The sequence below is a fragment of the Protopterus annectens genome, chromosome 4.part0 (genome assembly GCF_019279795.1).
Source record: "Protopterus annectens isolate FY-2018-M chromosome 4.part0, PAN1.0, whole genome shotgun sequence".
NCBI classification, from domain to species: domain Eukaryota; kingdom Metazoa; phylum Chordata; order Ceratodontiformes; family Protopteridae; genus Protopterus; species Protopterus annectens.
Window position 1 is genome coordinate 1,209,490,605 of NC_056733.1, and position 26,409 is coordinate 1,209,517,013.

The window sequence follows — 26,409 nt, forward strand, 5'->3', positions numbered from 1 at the left end:
CACTGGAGGGCCAGACAGAAAAGCTGCTGAAAAAACAACATTACATAAAGAATATAGTAAACTGAGATGTGCAAGTAATCAACAAATATACAAAATGTAAACAAAGTATTATTAATTAATAGCAGCACCATGAAAAAGATTCACAGGTATGTACTAGGATAATGAACTCAAGGGCCTTTTTAAACCTAGCCATGCATCCCAAATCTCTGGCAGGTTCTGATATCCTTGATAAGTGAAAGCAAGTGCTAGGGACGTGAAACATTTACAAGCAGGGACTGGGGATATGAACCATTTCAGGCTGTCTGTGTCCATTACAGACATAGGTGTTAAACCAGGGATGAATGTCTTGTTTCCCATCCAACTGCCCAAGTTACACTTGAATTTGGCCATGAAGGAAGTCTGCTTCACATGGATGCCCACCTGTATCTCCGGCAGGTCCTATTTAAATAACAGGCAAGGTTTAAATTTTCAGAACAGGTAATTCTGGTGGTGTTTTTTTGCAGATGTGCAGGAGGCCCATCAGGGTAGCATCAAACAATGCCTTGTATGCCAAGCATAAATCTCCCTTCAACAGCCTGTAAGAGACAGAATACAGGGATAGGACCATGAGGCAGTACTTACTCCCTGTATTCTTTTAGTGAGGAACTTCTATGGATGTTCCATTTGTTGGATGCACCTAATTAGGTACATACCAAAGGGAGCATTGCACTCAATGATATGTCTGATGTATGCCAAATACAGTGGAACAATGACTCCCTTGGACCTAGACACCATACCTTTATTAATAAGTTGCACAACATAAAATGATTTCCTCACTGCTGCAGACATGTGATGGTCAAAGGCTAGATTAATGTCTGTATGTTTCCTCAAGTCCCACACTACTGGTCAACTCGTAGGGGTGTGTTGTTAATATGATAGTTATCAGGGGTATATGACTTCCCAAAAGATACTATTATGCATTTCTTGACATTTAGTTTTAATCTGTGGCTCTGACAACAGTTATTTGTCTGTGTCAGCCCTTCTTGGAGAACATTTGTGGCAGTGGGGAACTCTATGACTGCTCCTAATTTGCAATCATCTGCAAATTTAGTCAGCCAAAAGCCATTGACCTTGGCTTTGACTTCAGAGAGGTAAATGACAAAAATAAGTGGTCCCAGAAATACCTCACTAAAAGAATTACAGGCCTAAAGCAGATGCCCTACGCTGACTGCCTTAAAAAACTCCAGCTGTACTCTGTCGCATATCGTCTACTCAGAGGCGATCTCTGCTTAACATACGAGGCCATGTCAAACCCAGAGCTGTTGGACATGCTACACTTAAAGAAATCCCAATCCCTCAGAGCTGTCAGTAAGCAAGGTACTTTGCAATTATAGGCTGTTTAGTGCTTACAATTAATTTCTCCTTATTAACAAGGAGAGTTGATAAGTTGATATGCCTATCTCTCAGAAAGGAGATTAGAATAGTATTATACACTAATTATTATTCATCAAATCAAATTTGCACGTGATATCCCACATGAATTGGAAACATATCTTTTCATTTTCAACAAAGCCTTTCCTTATTCCATAACAATAATCTCCCTCCATTATTCCTAATGCATAATGCCAAGATTCCACCTTGCATATTCCTGATAATTATATCTCATACTTCTACAATATATGCAGACCAAGACCTTCCCAAACAACAATCCTTCCCCTCAACTCAACCCCTCTACCCCAGCCTCCACCGAACCCGCTATCACTAACCCTCCTCCCATATTTGACTTTAAGCCCATCTCTACCTCCTATAAAAGAAACTACTCTCTAAACTAAAACCATGATCCAGTGCCCCTGACAATATCCCATCTCTCTTTCTAAAAACTGCCGCAGATGGAATCGCCATCCCCATTAGCATCCTGATCAATAGATCCATATAGGAATCCTACGTCCCCGAACTGTGGCATGCAGCCTTTATTCTACCTCTCCACAAAGGAGGCAAAGACAATAATATCTCAAATTCTGCCCCATAGCTATTCTCCCCAATCTCAAAATTCTTGAAAAATGCATCCACCTCCAGCTCATGCCTTTCCTAACCTGAAACCAACTTATCGTTCCAAGCCAACACAGTTTCTGACCTGGCCATAACATTATAACCACTCTTCTCTCTTTCTTAGATACAGTAAACCACATCAGTGATTCTGGAAAAATAGTGTCAACAGTTCTGCTAGATCTCTCCTAGGCATTTGATACTGTCTCCCACACCCATCTCCTGAGCCACCTTTCTAACCTTAATCTCTCTCAGAATACCCTATCCTGGTACTCAAGTTATCTGTCTGACAGATCTCAGGCTGTGAAATGGAGAAAAGGCACCTCACCCTTCCTGCCCACCCCCACAGATGTACCCCAGGGATCCATCCTCAGTCCAATCCTGTTTAACATATTTATCAATGACTTCCACTCAGCCATACCTAACACCAAAATTGTATAATATGCAAACAACTCAACTTTAGTCTGCTCCGCATCTAACCTCCCTGAACTCCAAACAGAGACACAAACTGCCTTCTCTACTACTGAGAACTGGATGCTTCAAAACCACCTTTTTCTTAATGCTAACAAATCCAAAATATTGCTATTCTCTCCCTCAAAATCCTTCCCTCTTGATAAAAACTCATTCCAAATTTTCAGCCATAACAGCTCTACCATAGAGGTCATTCCCTATGCTAAACTACTTGGGGTAAGTATAGATAAACACCTAAAATTTGATATCCACATTCAGCAAAACATAAAAAAAATACATCAAAAACTTGGCATGCTATACAGAAACAACCTCTTTCTCTCTCCTTCGACTAGACAAACTCTCGCCACTACCTATCTACTTCCTTCTCTAATGTATGGCTCCTTTTCTAACCAACATATCTTCCTCGATCTCTTCCAAACTGGTAAAAAACAAAGCCAAATACTCCTCCCATCATTGTACTGCCCTCCACTTGTTAAATTGGCTAGAACTTCCCAACTATCTAGACTACCTCATAGGCTAATATTCAAACCTACTAAATGCCCTGCACTAACCAACATCCTACAACCATGCACCCCACATAGAACTCTAAGATCTGCACAACAAAACCTAATCACTGTCCACAAACCTAAGCGTCTTTCTGGACAACTTCTCCTATCATTTTTCTTAGCCAAAAATTGGAATTCTCTCCCCCCTTCATTAAGGACTTCAGAAAACTTTGATAACTTTAAATCTCAGCTCCATTCCTACCTCTTCTCTAATTGGAAATGCAACTGCATTCTCCCCACCTAGCCTACTATTTACTGGAGTCCATCTTGAATTTCTAAATACCTTGGTTCACTCTGAATGTATGCTAATCTAACAATATTACTATCAATGTATATATTGTAAATAGTTTATTCCTCCTTTTCTCTCTTCTCTTGTAATGAGCTTGTTGTACAATTAATGTCTCTAACTTGAAATGTAACCAATGTACAATTTATGTCTCTAGCTTGAAATGTAATTGTATTTTGTAACTCTTTTTACTATACTCTGTTGTATCTTTAACTTTACTATGTATTGTGGAGCTTTTCTCCCCGGGCCCCCACTGAAAATCGGCTCACTGAGCCCAGTGGACCACCCTAGTCATCAAACTGGAAATAAAATAAATAAATAAATAAATAAATATGTCCTTGCACACTTTATACTTATGATTGTAAAATACCACATTTACCATCTATCCTGTATTTTACATAAAGGCGTAATCATCTATCCTGAATTAGCATTATATTTAATCATGATCCTTGACAAATGTTTGCTTCCTTTCCACCATTCTGTTTACAGTAAATCAGATGTGACATAATCCAATATCCTGCCTTTTGGCAAATGACAACATAAGTCTGTACTCCACACTCTAGCTTCCTCCATCTCTCCCAGCAAAGGTATTCAGATCATATATCATTTTGAATAATATAATCTTATAGAGTATCATGATGTTACATTATTTTATTATATATCTTATACTTTTCCATACATAAAACTAGCAATGTACCCTTCAAGTCCCCCTTCAAGTTCCAGCTGACCACAGGAACCTCCTCCAGGTGGGCACTATTGTCAAACTTAAAAACAACAAGCCACCTGAAATAAGAAATCACTCTGTCATCTTCAAGCGGGCCATAATAATTTCTATTTGGCTTAGTTAACTGTAAGGACCTCCAATCTGAAAAGTTTAACCCAATATTTCAAAAATGCTGTTTTAAATAAAATGAGCTTCTTTTATACAATGATAATACTCGACAGGAAATATATACAATAATAATCTTCCTGTAAAATGTCCTAATATATTAATATTTGCACTACTAATTATATCTACTTCAAACAAGTTACAAAGACACTGTTTTAGTAAAAGAAAATACTCACAACTTTTAGCAATGGACTTTTTTAAAACATCCTCATAATATACTGGCATCGGGTGGGTCTTCACTGAATCATTTAAATCAGTTTCCCTACAACCTGGTTAAAATGAACCCTTTCTAATGGTGGTTATATCTTCAGCTAATGCCACTGTCTGTGCTACACTGTGAATACATATAGCTTGTTATCATACAGTGACTCAAGCATTTAAATCTACAGCATTACCATCTATATTAGGATGATGTGGTTGAAAAACAAAAAGGATTTTGCAGTAGTTTGCAACATCCGGTAAGGAAATATTATGATCAGCATTGAAAATCATGATATATAACTACAGCATGCATGGTCAGCAGCACTTCTGTTAGTTAATCCAGTCAATTCCATTAATAAAAATGTATTTTGTCATCACACATTAGCCAAGGAATATAAACAACTCTCAGTTTCCCTTCTTAGTCACTCTTTTACTCCCTTTTATCTTACAGTTTTAAAAATACTCTTCCCTATCTTGAACCAGTACTTGGAGTCATTTCTTATATTATCTCTATAACTGGAATTTTATTGATAACAACTGCATGGTGGTAGGAAAAATATATTCAAAATAGCTGTGAAAAATCAACTTCTGTTTAATTTTCTAACATCTGCAGTCTTCAAACTGTTCTGTAATTTGAAAGCTCTGTAGTAGTATAATTTTAGAAAAAAAAATTCTATTAAAAAAAAAAAAACTCATCTTTCCACTATGTATCTCTTCCCATGATTATTTTTCATAACATTCAGTTATTGATAAAGGCAATCTGTATACCTCTTCTGACCCAATAACTTCTTAATAAAATATGTCCAAAGCACCCCTTTTGTTTTAACAAAGTCCAAGCTTTCCAACTTTTTGCTTTAACAGCTGGACATCATATTGCTCCCTCAGTAAACTGACATCAATTTCACAGGATTTGACCTGTTTGATGTACTGCTCTAAGTGTCCTGATAAATGTTTTAAATCATGCATTATGTCATACGTGTAATCCTCCCATCTCAGCATCTTTCATGCAGAGTCTTGTAATGGTCATTTTATCCTCTTGAATCTCAGTTCAATCTTCTCACTCAGTCTCCAGTTCCAAAATCACTTCCTATGTATTGTTTGCAAAATGTACAGGCATCATAATGTTTGTGATGCATCACCTGCTAATTTCATCAAATTTGCTTCAGGTTAGCAATTTTTAATTTACAACAAATTATATCTTAACTTACAAATTAATTGAGGCTGACAGCCAACTACTCAAAGTATCTTCTCAACTAGGCTAAGTATTGTATGTAATTAGGGCAAGAGTTGGGGAGTGGTCTTGCCTAAAATTTAGAGATGTTAAGAGGATTTTCTTAAGACTAAAATATTGCATTAAGATTACGAATATCAGTAAATAGTGTAAAGCGTGGGCTGTTCCTCTTCTTTTCATTGTGTATAGTGCATTTTTCCTTCATTTGCAACACTGGTTAATATGAGAAAGTCACGCAAGTTCATTTATAGCTTTATTGGTTCACAGCTAGGTACTACACTAGCTGCAGTTGCAGGCTATTTTAAGCCTAGCAGTTTCCCTTTTTGTGTTCTAAATAATCTATTCCATTTGGTTATAGACTGGTCTTACCCATCTCATGGTTATTGTAAATTACCCCTAATTAGAATAACTGTCATCATACAATGAATAATTTGAGGGGACTCATGCATGGGCTAAAGCATTTGGGAGCTGCATCTGTCCATTAGTCATACAGAGGGCAGTCCTGGGGCAAATTTTCTGTTTCCCATCTATAGATCTAAATTTATCTTGAAAATGGACAGGGATGAACTTTATGTGGATGGGAAGTCTGTTTCTCAGACGCTGCATCCCCTAAGACATATACCACTCCCAAACCATTTTGTTGATATTGCAAAAAATGTTTAGATGCCTATACTGAGTATTTCTGATGCCATTTAGCTTCCTGATGTCCAGCAAATCCATGAGTAATGGGTTGGAGGATGCGGTGTATGCCAGACACAGGCCATGTCTTAGCAGTCAGTGAGATACAGAGTATAGTGACAGGGTTTTGAGCTGGTTCATGTAGGACATGCTGTTTAAGCCTTGTATCCTTTTAGTAATGTATCTCTGTGGGCATTCCAGTTGTTGCATGTGTCTGGACAGATACATGCCAAAGGGGGCATTATATTCAATAACTGGCCTAATGAGGGCTGAGTAAATGGGGTGCAGTGATATTACGAGTTCTAGACACAATCTCTTTGTTTATAAGCTGTGCAATAAAAATTGACTTTTTTACACAGCAAACTAAGATATCAGTAATAATATAGATACATATTTTATGCATGTATATCTGAATATCTATAGCTATATCTATATACCTATATTTTTGGCAGTTGCCATTATCATTGCATAGTCTAGATAACGATCTAATACATGGTAAGATTACTGATGGTATAGAACTATCCCTGTTGCTTCATGTGCTGTGTTGTGTCTGGTAAAGGAAACCAATGGTTATCTAGTAAGACAATAAACATCCTCACAAACTGTGAGAGATGTTAAGATATGGCACACCAAATCCTGAACATTAACATTTTATGCTACTGATTCACAGCTACCCAAGTCATTGCATATCTGACACATTCTGCACGTATGGCTGCCTAACCACTACACATAACTCTTGTCCCTTATGGTATATGTACCCCTTCATAGGATCATAGGATCACAGAAGATTACTAGGCTAATGGCCCTGGGGCCCTTACAAGACTAGCCAAGAGTTTATCCCCAAAAAGAAATCTCAATCAGCACCTGTCACCCCTGTCAATGAGGGACACAGGTGGAACCCCTGGGACAAATTTGTGGTTTCCCATCCACTCATCATGGTTGTGCTAGAATAGGGTCAGTGACATATTTTGTTTGACGTGTATGGGGAGTTTATTCTAGAGATGGGGCAGCCTCTGGGAGACAAATCTGTCTCTCCAGCAGGTTTTGTTAATGTCACATATTAGATTTCGGCCTTTTGACTGGATAATGCGTGAAGAGTTAGACTTACAGATATGGAGCGTCTTTAGTAGAGGAGGGTCTGAGATTGCCTTGTAGGCAAGATGCAGATCACCTCAGAGCAATCTGTATGATACCAAGTAGAGTGATAGCGATTTGAGCCTGCCCACATAGGACAGGTGTGGGTGGCAATTGATAGTCTTTGTGAGGCATTTCTGGGGCCTTTCCAGTTGGTGCAAGTGTTTGGAGAGGTACATACCAAATGGGGTGTTGTACTCAATTATTGGCCTAATGAGGGAAGAGTACAGAGAGGTAATAACCTCCTTTTTTCTGGATGCAATCCATTTACTTATGAGATGAACCAAGTAAAAGGCTTTTCTGACCACTGCTGCTACATGACGGTTGAATGTGAGATTGTTGTCAACCTGTGCACCCAGGTCTCTCACCAGAGGTTGTGTGCTTAGGAAGTTGCCATTGATATGGTAATCAGTAGGGGCCATGTTTTTGCAGAATGGTATGATAATACATTTTTTTGTGTTTAACTTAAGGCCATGACTTTGGCACCAGTCATTTGTTGCTGTGAGACCCTCTTGTAGTATGTTAACATAATTTGGGGAGTCAATGACAGCACCCAACTTACTGTCATCCACAAACTTGGTCAGCCACAGGCCTTTTATCTTTACCTGGACCACTGAGAAGTAGATGCCAAACAGTAGGGGACCAAGGACAGATCCCTAGGAAACACAAGGTCTGCTGTTTGAGGTGCAGGCACCTATTTTGACCTTGTGGGTCCTATCGGTGAGCCAGTTAGCCACCAACCTGATGAGATAGGGATTCACGTCAAGTTGTGTTAGCTTTTTAATGATGTCTGAGTAGGGGATTTTGTCAAACACTTTGGCCAAGTCAAGGTAAGCTGTTTATACTGATTTTCCCTCATCCAGTGCCTTGGTGACAGTCTCAAGAAAATCAACCAGGTTCAAAAGGCAAGATCCTCCCTTGACGAATCCGAACTGGGTGGGGTCAAGTGCTTGGAGAGTGCCTATGCCCTTGTTTATGAGGTCCATAATAATACGCTCCATGGCCTTACAGATCAGACTTGTCAAGCTAATGGGGCTATAGTTTCCCATGTCAGTAGGGGCACCACCTTTGTGCAAAGGGATGACAATAACAGTTCTCCACTCTGCTGGAATGAAGCCTGTACTTAGGCTGTGGTTGAATAGGGTGCTCAATAAGGAGGCTAGTTCTTGCTGGAGATGGTGCAGACTACAGCCTGGGATACATCAGGTTCCATGGAAGCTGTATTCTTTGCCTTGGAGAGGGCCTTTAACACTTGATCTATCAAGATGAGAGGTGCGGGACAGATATCAGGAATGTTGAATGGGCCTTTGGGGTGGGACAAGGGGGTGAAGTTTGCACTGAACCTATCTGCTGGTAGGTTGGCTAAGTCAACAGGATCAGTGTAAGTGGTACTGTTGTAAACTAATTCGGAACAAACCTGGGCTTTGTCATGGAGGTTCCTGACATAACTGAAAAAGAGTTTGTGGTTAGCCTTTGTTTTGGAGGCTAGTTTTGATCCATAATTGGCTTTGGTGGTTTTCACTAGTGATCTAATTTGCATGTTAAGGCTAAGAAGGGAGTTTTTCCAATTGAGAATTTGTGCCTTTTTACACTTGGACAACAGTTTCTTCCTTTTGTTGTAAAGCCTGTTGATAGAGGATGCCCACCAGATAGGTTTGTTTTTCCTTGAGGAGCAGGTTTTAGTTCTGTTGGGTATGGCCATGCAGTTGTACAGGTGCTTGTATACTGCACCGGTGTACAGTTCAGCATATTTGACTGCATCCTGTGAGGGGGCAGTGGTGTGAAGCTACTGATACCCTCCCTTAGAAGGTTGTAGTCAGCTTTTGAGAAGTTTTTTAGCCTAGTTACAGCTGGGGGGAGTGGACAGGATAGACACTTCAAATGAGATAAACCGATGGTCTGATCTCACCAAGGAAGAACTTACTATGGGGGTGGTGTAGCAGTCACCCATGCTGGTGAGAACCAAGTCTAGAATGTCATCTCCCCTTGTGGGGGATGAGACAAGCTGGTCTAGTGCATTAGAACTGATGAAGTCAAGGAATCTTTGGGTGAGTGCATTAGTGCAGGAATAGTTCACCCAGTCTATGGTGGGGTAGTTGAAGTCACCAAGGATCAGGGTGTTGAGAGGTACCTTGATGGAGTCAAGTAGGTCCAGGTAGGAGTAGTTGGTGTCCTGAGTCATGGAGGGGGGTCTATAGTTGGCTATAACTTGGATGGGTGTCTTGCCAACTGTCAGTTGCACCTGAAGTAGTTCCAATGTGTCATGCTGGCAAAAAAGTCTGTAGGTGTGCTTGTCTTTAATGAAGATAGACTCCACCACTCTTAGTCTTCTCAACCTAATTACGGGGTCGGAATGTGTGAAAGGAGGTATAGCCTGGTAAGGCAGGGGTGCTCTCTGCAGCCCTAAACCAAGTTTCTGTGACCACACAGACATTAGCATCTTCCAGTGTGAAGAGAAGCTCCAGTGAGTGCATTTTCAGGTTGAGGCTCCTAGCACTGAGCAGCATGGCCTTCAATTTGCTTTTTGACAAATCTTTTAATTATTGTATGCTTCAAACTGCCAAGTATACGATAATTATGTATAATGTGATGCTGTGAGGGGCATCCAAAATATAGTACAAGGGTGCAGGTAGAAATGTTTGAGCAGCTCCTGTCAGCTACAGTGTGCTGGTTACATAATCCTCCACATACACTGCAAGGATCGAGTCATGAAAATGCTGTGCTCATTACCACTGACCATGGAAAAAACTATATTAACATTCATACAAATGTGAAATACATTTGTTTGCTGCTGTCATTCACTAAAGCCACAATACTGTGTACAGATCTAGGTGTAGTTGTGATTACAAGTCTGTCTTTACCACAGAACACTAATTATGTGTTTTTTTTCTACCAAAATGAAAGTATCTTTTCTCCTTTTATAGTTATGAACTGATGCCGTTGCTCATCTCTGTTATAGTTACAGTATGCACTGATGCTGTTCTTCATCTCTGTTATAGTTACAATATGCACTGATGTCATTGTTCACCTCTGTTATAGTTACAATATGCACTGATGCCATTGTTCATCTCTGTTATAGTAAGAATATGCACTAATACCAGTGTTCACCTCTGTTATAGTTACAATATGCACTGATGCCAGTGTTCACCTCTGTTATAGTTACATTTTGCACTGCTGCCGTTGTTCATCTCTGTTATAGTTAAAATATGCACTGATGCCAGTGTTCAACTCTGTTATAGTTACAATATGCACTGATGCTGTTGTTCATCTCTGTTATAGTTACAGTATGGACTGATGCCATTGTTGATCTCTGTTATAGTTACAACATGCACTGATGCCAGCGTTCATCTCTGTTATACTTACAATATGCACTGATTCCAGTGTTCATCTCTGTTATAGTTACAATATGCACTGATGCCATTGTTCATCTCTGTTATAGTTACAATATGCACTGATGCTGTTGTTCATCTCTGTTATAGTTACAATATGCACTGATGCTGTTGTTCATCTCTGTTATAGTTACAGTTTGCACTGCTGCCGTTGTTCATCTCTGTTATAGTTACAATATGCACTGATGCCATTGTTCATCTCTGTTATAGTTACAATATGCACTGATGCTGTTGTTCATATTGGTTATAGTTACAATATGCACTGATGCCATTGCTCACCTCTGTTATAGTTACAATATGCACTGATGTCGTTGTTCATCTCTGTTATAGTTACAATATGCACTGATGCCATTGTTCATCTCTGTGATAGTTACAATATGGATTGATGCCATTGTTCATCTCTGTTATAGTTACAATATGCACTGATGTCGTTCATCTCTGTTATAGTTATAATATGCACTGATGCCATTGTTCATCTCTGTTATAGTTACAATATGGACTGATACCATTGTTCATCTCTGTTATATTTACAATATGCACTGATGCTGCTGTTCATCTCTGTTATAGTTACAATATGCACTGATGCTTTTGTTCATATCGGTTATAGTTACAATATGGACTGATGCCATTGTTCATCTCTGTTATAGTTACAATATGCACCAATGCCGTTGTTCACCTCTGTTATAGTTACAAAATGCACTGATGCCCTTGTTCATCTCTGTTATAGTTACAATATGGACTAATGCCATTGTTCATCTCTGTTATAGTTACAATATGCACTGATGCCATTTTTCATCTCTGTTATATTTACAATATGAACTGATGCTGTTGTTCATCTCTGCTATAGTTACAAAATGCACTGATGCCGTTGTTCATCTCTGTTATAGTTACAATATGCATTGATGCTTTTGTTCATATTGGTTATAGTTACAATATGGACTGATGCCATTGTTCATCTCTGTTATAGTTATAATATACACCAATGCCATTGTTCACCTCTGTTATAGTTACAATATGCACTGATGCAGTTGATTATCTCTGTTATAGTTACAATATGCACCAATGCTGTTGATCATCTCTGTTATAGTTACAATATGTACTGATGTCGTTGTTCATCTCTGTTATAGTTACATTATGCACTCATGCTGTTGTTCATATCAGTAATAGTTACAATATGGACTGATGCCATTGTTAATCCCTGTTATAGTTACAATATGCACCGATGCCATTGTTCACCTCTGTTATAGTTATAATATGCACCAATGCTGTTGTTCATCTCTGTTATAGTTACAATAGGCACTGATGCCGTTGTTCATTTCTGTTATTGGTACGATATACACTGATGTCGTTGTCCATCTATGCTATAGTTAAAATACTCACTGATGCCATTGTTCATCTCTGTTATGGTTACAATATGGACTGATGATGTTGTTCATCTCTGTTATAGTTACAATATGGACTGATGCCAGTATTCATCTCTGTTATAGTTACAATATGGACTGATGCCAGTTTCATCTCTGTTATAGTTACAATATGCACTGAAGCCATTGTTTATCTCTGTTATAGTTACAATATGCACTGATGCCATTGTTCCTATCTTTTATGGTTACAATATGGACTGCTGCCGTTTTTCAACTCTGCTATAGTTACAATATGGACTGATGCCATTGTTTATCTCTGTTATAGTTACAATATGCACTTATGCTGCTGTTCATATCTGTTATAGTTACAATATGGACTGGTGCCGTTCTTCATCTCTGTTATAGTTACAGTATGGACTGATGCCAGTGTCCATCTCTGTTATAGTTACAATATGGACTGATGTAGTTGTTCACCTCTATTATAGTTACAATACATACCGATGCCGTTGTTCACCTCTGTTATACTTACAATACACACTGATGCCATTGTTTACCTTTGTTATAGTTACAATATGCACTGTTGCCATTGCTCATGCCTGTTATAATTACATTATGCAATGATGCAGTTGTTCACCTCTGTTGTAGTTACAATATGCACTGATGCCTTTGTTCACCTCCGTTATAGTTACAATATGCACTGATGCCAGTGTTCACCTCTGTTATAGTTACAATATGGACTGATGCCGTTGTTCACCTCTGTTATAGTTACAATATGAATTGATGCTCTTGTTCACCTCTGTTATAGTAACAATATGCAATGATGTCATTCATCTCTGTTATACTTACAATATGCACTTATGTTGTTGTTCATATCGGTTATTCTTACAATATGGACTGATGCCGTTATTCACCTCTGTTATAGTTAGAATATGCACTGATGCCGTTGTTCATCCCTGTTATAGTTACAATATGCACTGATGCCATTGTTCATCTCTGTTATAGTTGTGATATGCACTGATGCCATTGTTCACCTCCATTATCGTTACAATATGCACTGATGTCATAGTTCATCTCTGTTATATTTACAATATGCACTGATACTGCTGTTTGTCTCTGTTACAGTGACAATATGCACTGATGCCATTGTTTATCTGTGTTATAGTCACAATATGGACTTATGCCAGTGTTCATCTCTGTTATAGTTACAATATGGACTGATGCCACTGTTGATCTCTGTTATAGTTACAATATGCACTGATGCCGTTGCTTATCTCTGTTATAGTTACAATATGCACTGATGCCATTGTTTATCTCTGTTATAGTTACAATATGCACTGATGCCGTTGTTTATCCTTGTAATAGTTACAATATGCACTAATACCTGTGTTTACCTCTGTTATAATTAGAATATGACCTGATGCTATTGTTTGTCTCTATTATAGTTACAATATGCACTGATGCCATTGTTTATCTGTGTTATAGTCACAATATGGACTGATGCCAATGTTCATCTCAGTTATAGTTACAATATGGACTGATGCCAGAGTTGATCTCTGTTATAGTTACAATATGCCCTGATGCTATTATTTATCTCTGTTATAGTTACAATATGCACTGATGCCGTTGTTCATCCTTGTAATAGTTACAATATGCACTGATACCTGTGTTCACTTCTGTTATAATTAGAATATGCACTGATGCTGGTTTTCATCTCTGTTATAGTTAAAATATGCACTGATGCCGTTCATCTCTGTTATAGGTACGATATGCACTGATGCTGTTGTTCATCTATGCTATAGTTACAATAAGCACTGATGGCAGTGTTCATCTCTGTTATAGTTACAATATGCACTGATGCCAGTGTTCGTCTCTGTTATAGTTACAGTATGGACTGATGTAGTTGTTCACCTCTTTTATAGTTACACTACACACTGATGCCGTTGTTCACCTCTGTTATAGTTACAATATGCACTGATGCCGTTGTTCACCTCTGACATAGTTACAATATGCACTGATGCCATTACTCATGCCTGTTATAATTACAATATTCAATGATGCCATTGTTCATCTCTGTTATTGTTACATTATGCTCTGCTACCATTGTTCATCTCTGTTATAGTTACAATATGCAATGATGCCATTGTTCATATCTGTTATAGTTACGATATGGACTGATGCTGTTGTTCATCTCTGTTATAGTTACAATATGCACTGATGCCGTTGTTCATCTCTGTTATAGTTACAATATGCACTGATGCCGTTCTTCATCTCTGTTATAGTTACAATAATGATGCCATTGTTCATCTCTGTTATAGTTACAATAGGTACTGATGCCATTGTTCACCTCTGTTATAGTTACAATATGCACTGATACCTGTGTTCATCTCTGTTATAGTTACAATATGCACTGATGCTGTTGTTCACCTCTGTTATTGTTACAATATGCACTGATGCCGTTGTTCATCCTTGTAATAGTTACAATATGCACAAATAGCTGTGTTCACCTCTGTTATAGTTAGAATATGCACTGATGCTGTTCATCTCGGTTATAGTTACAATATGCACTGATGCCGTTGTTCATCTCTGTTATAGTTACAATAGGCACTGATGCCATTGTTCACCTCTGTTATAGTTACAATATGCACTGATACCTGTGTTCACCTCTGTTATAGTTACAATATGCACTGATGCTGTTCACCTTTCTTATAGTTACAATATGCACTGATGCCATTGTTCATCTCTGTTATATTTACAATATGCACTGTTGCTGTTCTTCATCTCTTTTATAGTTACAATATGCACTGATGCCGTTGTTTATGCTTGTAATAGTTACAATATGCACTAATAGCTGTGTTCACCTCTGTTATAGTTAGAATATGCACTGATGCTGTTGTTCATCTCTGTTATAGTTACAGTATTCACTGATGCCGTTGTTCATCTCTGTTATAGTTACAATAATGATGCCGTTGTTCATCTCTGTTATAGTTACAATAGGCACTGATGCCATTGTTCACCTCTGTTATAGTTACAATATGCACTGATACCTGTGTTCATCTCTGTTATAGTTACAATATGCACTGATGCCATTGTTCATCTGTACTATAGTTACAATACGCACTGATGCCGTTGTTCACCTCTGTTATAGTTACAATATGGACTGATGATGTTGTTCATCTCTCTTATAGTTACACTATGGACTGATGCCAGTGTTCATCTCTGTTATAGTTACAATATGCACTGATGCTGTTGTTCATATCTGTTATAGTTACAATATGCACTGATGCCATTGTTCATCTCTGTTATTGTTACATTTTGCACTGCTGCTGTTGTTCATCTCTGTTATTGTTACAATATGCACTGATGCTGTTGTTCATATCTGTTATAGTTACAATATGGACTGATGCCATTGTTCATCTCTGTTATAGTTACATTATGGACTGAAGCCGTTGTTCATCTCTGTTATAGTTGCAATATGCACTGATGCCGTTGTTCACCTCTGTTATAATTACAATATGCACTGATGCCATTGCTCATGCCTGTTATAATTACAATATGCACTGATGTCGTTGTTCATCTCTGTTATTGTTACATTATGCATTGCTGCCATTGTTCATCTCTGATATAGTTACAATATGCACTGATGCTGTTCTTCATCTCTGTTATAGTTACAATATGGGCTGATGCCATTGTTCATCTCTGTTATAGTTACAATATGCACTGATGCCGTTGTTCACCTCTGTTATAGTTACAATATGCACCGATGCCATTGTTCATCTCTGTTATAGTAAGAATATGCACTGATGCCAGTGTTCACCTCTGTTATAGTTACAATATGCACTGATGCCAGTGTTCACCTCTGTTATAGTTACATTTTGCACTCCTGCCATTGTTCATCTCTGTTATAGTTAAAATATGCACTGATGCCAGTGTTCACCTCTGTTATAGTTACAATATGCACAGATGCTGTTGTTCATCTCTGTTATAGTTACAATATGGACTGATGCCAGTGTTGATCTCTGTTATAGTTACAACATGCACTGATGCCAGCGTTCATCTCTGTTATACTTACAATATGCACTGATTCCAGTGTTCATCTCTGTTATAGTTACAATATGCACTGATGCCGTTGTTCATCTCTGTTATAGTTATAATATGCACTGATGCTGTTCATCTCTGTTATAGTTACAGTTTGCACTGCTGCCGTTGTTCATCTCTGTTATAGTTACAATATGCACTGATGCCGTTGTTCATCTCTGTGATAGTTACAATATGCACTGATGCTGTTGTTCATATTGGTTATAGTTGCAATATGCATTGATGTCGTTGTTCATCTCTGTTATAGTTACAATATGCACTGATGCCATTGTTCATTTCTGTTATAGTTACAATATGGACTGATGCCATTGTTCATCTCTGTGATAGTTACAATATGGACTGATGCCATTGTTCATCTCTGTTATAGTTACAATAGCACTGATGCCATTGTTCACCACTGTTATAGTTACAATATGGACTGATGCCATTGTTCATCTCTGTTATATTTACAATATGCACTTATGCTGCTGTTCATCTCTGTTATAGTTACAATATGCACTGATGCTTTTGTTCATTTCGATTATAGTTACAATATGGACTGATGCCATTGTTCATCTCTGTTATAGTTACAATATGCACCAATGCCATTGTTCACCTCTGTTATAGTTACAATATGCACTGATGCCCTTGTTCATCTCTGTTATAGTTACAATATGGACTGATGCCATTGTTCATCTCTGTTATAGTTACAATATGCACCAATGCCATTGTTCACCTTTGTTATAGTTACAATATGCACTGGTGCCGTTGTTCATCTCTGTTATAGTTGCAATATGCACATATGCCATTTTTCATCTCTGTTATAGTTACAATATAAACTGATGCTGTTGCTCATCTCTGCTATAGTTACAACATGCACTGATGCCATTTTTCATCTCTGATATAGTTACAATATGCATTGATGCTTTTGTTCATATCGGTTATAGTTACAATATGGACTGATGGCATTGTTCATCTCTGTTATAGTTACAATATACACCGATGCCATTGTTCACCTCTGTTATAGTTACAATATGCACTGATGCAGTTGATTATCTTTGTTATAGTTACAATATGCACCAATGCCATTGTTCATCTCTGTTATAGTTGCAATATGCACTGATGCCATTGATCATCTCTGTTATAGTTACAATATGTACTGATGTCGTTGTTCATCTCTGTTATAGTTTCAATATGCACTGATGCTGTTGTTCATCTCTGTTATAGTTACAATAGGCACTGATGCCGTTGTTCATTTCTGTTATAGGTACGATATACACTGATGCCATTGCTCATCTATGCTATAGTTAAAATACTCACTGATGCCATTGTTCATCTCTGTTATGGTTACAATATGGACTGATGATGTCATTCATCTCTGTTATAGTTACAATATGGACTGATGCCAGTTTCATCTCTGTTATAGTTACAATATGCACTGATGCTGTTGTTTATCTCTGTTATAGTTACAATATGCACTGATGCCATTGTTCCTATCTTTTATGGTTACAATATGGACTGCTGCCATTGCTCAACTCTGTTATAGTTACAATATGGACTGATGCCATTGTTTATCTCTGTTATAGTTACAATATGCACTTATGCTGCTGTTCATATCTGTTATAGTTACAATATGGACTGGTGCCGTTCTTCATCTCTGTTATAGTTACAGTATGGACTGATGCCAGTGTCCATCTCTGTTATAGTTACAATATGGACTGATGTAGTTGTTCACCTCTATTATAGTTACAATACATACCGATGCCGTTGTTCACCTCTGTTATACTTACAATACACACTGATGCCATTGTTTACCTTTGTTATAGTTACAATATGCACTGTTGCCATTGCTCATGCCTGTTATAATTACAATATGCAATGATGCAGTTGTTCACCTCTGTTGCAGTTACAATATGCACTGATGCCTTTGTTCACCTCCGTTATAGTTACAATATGCATTGATGCCAGTGTTCACCTCTGCTACAGTTAAAATATGGACTGATGCCGTTGTTCACCTCTGTTATAGTTACAATATGAATTGATGCTCTTGTTCACCTCTGTTATAGTAACAATATGCAATGATGTCATTCATCTCTGTTATACTTACAATATGCACTTATGTTGTTGTTCATATCTGTATATCTGTTATTCTTACAATATGGACTGATGCCGTTATTCACCTCTGTTATAGTTAGAATATGCACTGATGCCGTTGTTCATCCCTGTTATAGTTACAATATGCACTGATGCCATTGTTCATCTCTGTTATAGTTGTGATATGCACTGATGCCATTGTTCACTTCCATTATCGTTACAATATGCACTGATGTCATAGTTCATCTCTGTTATATTTACAATATGCACTGATGCTGCTGTTTGTCTCTGTTACAGTGACAATATGCACTGATGCCATTGTTTATCTGTGTTATAGTCACAATATGGACTTATGCCAGTGTTCATCTCTGTTATAGTTACAATATGGACTGATGCCACTGTTGATCTCTGTTATAGTTACAATATGCACTGATGCCGTTGCTTATCTCTGTTATAGTTACAATATGCACTGATGCCATTGTTTATCTCTGTTATAGTTACAATATGCACTGATGCCGTTGTTTATCCTTGTAATAGTTACAATATGCACTAATACCTGTGTTTACCTCTGTTATAATTAGAATATGACCTGATGCTATTGTTTGTCTCTATTATAGTTACAATATGCACTGATGCCATTGTTTATCTGTGTTATAGTCACAATATGGACTGATGCCAATGTTCATCTCAGTTATAGTTACAATATGGACTGATGCCAGAGTTGATCTCTGTTATAGTTACAATATGCCCTGATGCTATTATTTATCTCTGTTATAATTACAATATGCACTGATGCCGTTGTTCATCCTTGTAATAGTTACAATATGCACTGATACCTGTGTTCACTTCTGTTATAATTAGAATATGCACTGATGCTGGTTTTCATCTCTGTTATAGTTAAAATATGCACTGATGCCGTTCATCTCTGTTATAGGTATGATATGCACTGATGCTGTTGTTCATCTATGCTATAGTTACAATAAGCACTGATGGCAGTGTTCATCTCTGTTATAGTTACAATATGCACTGATGCCAGTGTTCGTCTCTGTTATAGTTACAGTATGGACTGATGTAGTTGTTCACCTCTTTTATAGTTACACTACACACTGATGCCGTTGTTCACCTCTGTTATAGTTACAATATGCACTGATGCCGTTGTTCACCTCTGACATAGTTACACTATGCACTGATGCCATTACTCATGCCTGTTATAATTACAATATTCAATGATGCCATTGTTCATCTCTGTTATTGTTACATTATGCTCTGCTACCATTGTTCATCTCTGTTATAGTTACAATATGCAATGATGCCATTGTTCATATCTGTTATAGTTACGATATGGACTGATGCTGTTGTTCATCTCTGTTATAGTTACAATATGCACTGATGCCGTTGTTCATCTCTGTTATAGTTACAATATGCACTGATGCCGTTCTTCATCTCTGTTATAGTTACAATAATGATGCCATTGTTCATCTCTGTTACAGTTACAATAGGCACTGATGCCATTGTTCACCTCTGTTATAGTTACAATATGCACTGATACCTGTGTTCATCTCTGTTATAGTTACAATATGCACTGATGCTGTTGTTCACCTCTGTTATTGTTACAATATGCACTGATGCCGTTGTTCATCCTTGTAATAGTTACAATATGCACAAATAGCTGTGTTCACCTCTGTTATAGTTAGAATATGCACTGATGCTGTTCATCTCGGTTATAGTTACAATATGCACTGATGCCGTTGTTCATCTCTGTTATAGTTACAATAGGCACTGATGCCATTGTTCACCTCTGTTATAGTTACAATATGCACTGATACCTGTGTTCACCTCTGTTATAGTTACAATATGCACTGATGCTGTTCACCTCTCTTATAGTTACAATATGCACTGATGCCATTGTTCATCTCTGTTATATTTACAATATGCACTGTTGCTGTTCTTCATCTCTTTTATAGTTACAATATGCACTGATGCCGTTGTTTATGCTTGTAATAGTTACAATATGCACTAATAGCTGTGTTCACCTCTGTTATAGTTAGAATATGCACTGATGCTGTTGTTCATCTCTGTTATAGTTACAGTATTCACTGATGCCGTTGTTCATCTCTGTTATAGTTACAATAATGATGCCGTTGTTCATCTCTGTTATAGTTACAATAGGCACAGATGCCATTGTTCACCTCTGTTATAGTTACAATATGCACTGATACCTGTGTTCATCTCTGTTATAGTTACAATATGCACTGATGCCATTGTTCATCTGTACTATAGTTACAATACGCACTGATGCCGTTGTTCACCTCTGTTATAGTTACAATATGGACTGATGATGTTGTTCATCTCTCTTATAGTTACACTATGGACTTATGCCAGTGTTCATCTCTGTTATAGTTACAATATGCACTGATGCTGTTGTTCATATCTGTTATAGTTACAATATGCACTGATGCCATTGTTCATCTCTGTTATTGTTACATTTTGCACTGCTGCTGTTGTTCATCTCTGTTATTGTTACAATATGCACTGATGCTGTTGTTCATATCTGTTATAGTTACAATATGGACTGATGCCATTGTTCATCTCTGTTATAGTTACATTATGGACTGAAGCCGTTGTTCATCTCTGTTATAGTTGCAATATGCACTGATGCCGTTGTTCACCTCTGTTATAATTACAATATGCACTGATGCCATTGCTCATGCCTGTTATAATTACAATATGCACTGATGTCGTTGTTCATCTCTGCATTGCTGCCATTGTTCATCTCTGATATAGTTACAATATGCACTGATGCTGTTCTTCATCTCTGTTATAGTTACAATATGGGCTGATGCCATTGTTCATCTCTGTTATAGTTACAATATGCACTGATGCCGTTGTTCACCTCTTTTATAGTTACAATATGCACCAATGCCATTGTTCATCTCTGTTATAGTAAGAATATGCACTGATGCCAGTGTTCACCTCTGTTATAGTTACAATATGCACTGATGCCAGTGTTCACCTCTGTTATAGTTACATTTTGCACTCCTGCCATTGTTCATCTCTGTTATAGTTAAAATATGCACTGATGCCAGTTTTCACCTCTGTTATAGTTACAATATGCACAGATGCTGTTGTTCATCTCTGTTATAGTTACAATATGGACTGATGCCAGTGTTGATCTCTGTTATAGTTACAACATGCACTGATGCCAGCGTTCATCTCTGTTATACTTACAATATGCACTGATTCCAGTGTTCATCTCTGTTATAGTTACAATATGCACTGATGCCGTTGTTCATCTCTGTTATAGTTATAATATGCACTGATGCTGTTCATCTCTGTTATAGTTACAGTTTGCACTGCTGCCGTTGTTCATCTCTGTTATAGTTACAATATGCACTGATGCCGTTGTTCATCTCTGTGATAGTTACAATATGCACTGATGCTGTTGTTCATATTGGTTATAGTTGCAATATGCATTGATGTCGTTGTTCATCTCTGTTATAGTTACAATATGCACTGATGCCATTGTTCATTTCTGTTATAGTTACAATATGGACTGATGCCATTGTTCATCTCTGTGATAGTTACAATATGGACTGATGCCATTGTTCATCTCTGTTATAGTTACAATAGCACTGATGCCATTGTTCACCACTGTTATAGTTACAATATGGACTGATGCCATTGTTCATCTCTGTTATATTTACAATATGCACTTATGCTGCTGTTCATCTCTGTTATAGTTACAATATGCACTGATGCTTTTGTTCATTTCGATTATAGTTACAATATGGACTGATGCCATTGTTCATCTCTGTTATAGTTACAATATGCACCAATGCCATTGTTCACCTCTGTTATAGTTACAATATGCACTGATGCCCTTGTTCATCTCTGTTATAGTTACAATATGGACTGATGCCATTGTTCATCTCTGTTATAGTTACAATATGCACCAATGCCATTGTTCACCTTTGTTATAGTTACAATATGCACTGGTGCCGTTGTTCATCTCTGTTATAGTTGCAATATGCACATATGCCATTTTTCATCTCTGTTATAGTTACAATATAAACTGATGCTGTTGCTCATCTCTGCTATAGTTACAACATGCACTGATGCCATTTTTCATCTCTGATATAGTTACAATATGCATTGATGCTTTTGTTCATATCGGTTATAGTTACAATATGGACTGATGGCATTGTTCATCTCTGTTATAGTTACAATATACACCAATGCCATTGTTCACCTCTGTTATAGTTACAATATGCACTGATGCAGTTGATTATCTTTGTTATAGTTACAATATGCACCAATGCCATTGTTCATCTCTGTTATAGTTGCAATATGCACTGATGCCATTGATCATCTCTGTTATAGTTACAATATGTACTGATGTCGTTGTTCATCTCTGTTATAGTTTCAATATGCACTGATGCTGTTGTTCATCTCTGTTATAGTTACAATAGGCACTGATGCCGTTGTTCATTTCTGTTATAGGTACGATATACACTGATGCCATTGCTCATCTATGCTATAGTTAAAATACTCACTGATGCCATTGTTCATCTCTGTTATGGTTACAATATGGACTGATGATGTCGTTCATCTCTGTTATAGTTACAATATGGACTGATGCCAGTTTCATCTCTGTTATAGTTACAATATGCACTGATGCTGTTGTTTATCTCTGTTATAGTTACAATATGCACTGATGCCATTGTTCCTATCTTTTATGGTTACAATATGGACTGCTGCCATTGCTCAACTCTGTTATAGTTACAATATGGACTGATGCCATTGTTTATCTCTGTTATAGTTACAATATGCACTTATGCTGTTGTTCATATCTGTTATAGTTACAATATCGACTGGTGCCATTCTTCATCTCTGTTATAATTACAATATGGATTGATGCCAGTGTCTGTCTCTGTTATAGTTACAATATGGACTGATGTAGTTGTTCATGTCTGTTATAGTTACAATATGCACTGATGCCATTGCTCATGCCTGTTATAATTACAGTATGCAATGATGCAGTTGTTCACCTCTGTTATAGTTACAATATGCAGTGAAGCCTTTGTTCACCTCCGTTATAGTTACAATATGCACTGATGCCATTGTTCATCTCTGTTATAGTTACAATATGCACTGATGCCAGTGTTCACCTCTGTTATAGTTACAATATGCACTGATACCGTTGTTCACCTCTGTTATAGTTAAATATGAATTGATGCTGTTGTTCACCTCTGTTATAGTTACAATATGCAATGATGTCGTTCATCTCTGTTATACTTACAATATGCACTTATGTTGTTGTTCATATCGGTTATTCTTACAATATGTACTGATGCCGTTATTCACCTCTATTATAGTTGCAATATGCACTGATGCCGTTGTTCATCCCTGTTATAGTTACAATATGCACTGATGCCATTGTTCACCTCTGTTATAGTTACAATATGCACTGATGCAGTTGTTCATCTCTGTTATGGTTGTGATATGCACTGATGCCTTTGTTCACCTCTGTTATAGTTACAATTTGCACTGATGCCATTGTTCATCTCTGTTATATTTACAATATGCACTGATGCTGTTGTTTGTTTCTGTTATAGTTACAATATGCACTGATGCCGTTGTTTATCTGTGTTATAGTCACAATATCGACTTATGCCAGTGTTCATCTCTGTTATAGTTACAATATGGACTGATGCCAGTGTTGATCTCTGTTATAGTTACAATATGCACTGATGCCATTGTTTATCTCTGTTATAGTTACAATATGCACTGATGCCGTTGTTTATCCTTGTAATAGTTACAATATGCACTAATACCTGTGTTCACCTCTGTTATAATTAGAATATGCACTGATGTTATTGTTTGTCTCTATTATAGTTACAATATGCACTGATGGCATTGTTTATCTGTGTATAGTCACAATATGGACTGATGCCAATGTTCATCTCAGTTATAGTTACAATATGGACTGATGCCAGAGTTGATTTCTGTTATAGTTACAATATGCCCTGATGCCATTATTTATCTCTGTTATAGTTACAATATGCACTGATGCCGTTGTTCATCCTTGTAATAGTTACAATATGCACTGATACCTGTGTTCACTTCTGTTATAATTAGAATATGCACTGATGCTGTTGTTCATCCCTGTTATAGTTAAAATATGAACTGATGCCATTGTTCATCTCTGTTATAGGTACGATATGCACTGATGCTGTTGTTCATCTATGCTATAGTTACAATAAGCACTGATGGCAGTGTTCATCTCTGTTATAGTTACAATATGCACTGATGCCAGTGTTCGTCTCTGTTATAGTTACAGTATGGACCGATGTAGTTGTTCACCTCTTTTATAGTTACACTACACACTGATGCCGTTGTTCACCTCTGTTATAGTTACAATATGCACTGATGCCATTGTTCACCTCTGATATAGTTACAATATGCACTGATGCCATTGCTCATGCCTGTTATAATTACAATATTCAATGATGCCGTTGTTCATCTCTGTTATTGTTACATTATGCTCTGCTACCATTGTTCATCTCTGTTATAGTTACAATATGCACTGATGCCATTGTTCATATCTGTTATAGTTACAATATGCACTGATGCTGTTCTTCATCTCTGTTATAGTTACAATAATGATGCTGTTGTTCATCTCTGTTATAGTTACAATAGGCACTGATGCCATTGTTCACCTCTGTTATAGTTACAATATGCACTGATACCTGTGTTCATCTCTGTTATAGTTACAATAGGCACTGATGCCATTGTTCACCTCTGTTATAGTTACAATATGCACTGATACCTGTGTTCATCTCTGTTATAGTTACAATATGCACTGATGCTGTTGTTCACCTCTGTTATTCTTACAATATGCACTGATGCCATTGTTCATCTCTGTTATATTTACAATATGCACTGATGCCATTGTTCACCTCTGTTATACTTACAATATGCACTGATGCCGTTGTTCATCCTTGTAATAGTTACAATATGCACAAATAGCTGTGTTGACCTCTGTTATAGTTAGAATATGCACTGATGCTGTTGTTCATCTCTGTTATAGTTACAATATGCACTGATGCTGTTGTTCATCTCTGTTATAGTTACAATAATGATGTTGTTGTTCATCTCTGTTATAGTTACAATAGGCACTGATGCCATTGTTCACATCTGTTATAGTTACAATATGCACTGATACCTGTGTTCATCTCTGTTATAGTTACAATATGCACTGATGCCATTGTTCATCTCTGTTATATTTACAATATGCACTGATGCTGTTTATCTCTGTTACTTACAATATGCACTGATGCCGTTTTTATGCTTGTAATAGTTACAATATGCACTAATAGCTGTGTTCACCTCTGTTATAGTTAGAATATGCACTGATGCTGTTGTTCATCTCTGTTATAGGTACGATATCCACTGATGCCATTGTTCATCTATACTATAGTTACAATATGCACTGATGCCATTGTTCATCTCTGTCATAGTTACAATATGGACTGATGATGTTGTTCATCTCTCTTATAGTTACACTATGGACTGATGCCAGTGTTCATCTCTGTTATAGTTACAATATGGACTGATGCCAGTGTTCATCTCTGTTATAGTTACAATATGCACTGATGCCATTGTTCCTATCTTTTATGGTTACAATATGGACTGCTGCCGTTGTTCATCTCTGTTTTAGTTACAGTATGGACTGATGCCGTTGTTCATATCTGTTATAATTACAATATGCACTGATGCTGTTGTTCATATCTGTTATAGTTACAATATGCACTGATGCCGTTCTTCATCTGTTATTGTTACATTTTGCACTGCTGCTGTTGTTCATCTCTGTTATTGTTACAATATGCACTGATGCTGTTCATATCTGTTATAGTTACAATATGGACTGATGCCATTGTTCATCTCTGTTATAGTTACATTATGGAGTGAAGCCGTTGTTCATCTCTGTTATATTTACAATATGCACTGATGCCCTTCTTCATCTCTGTT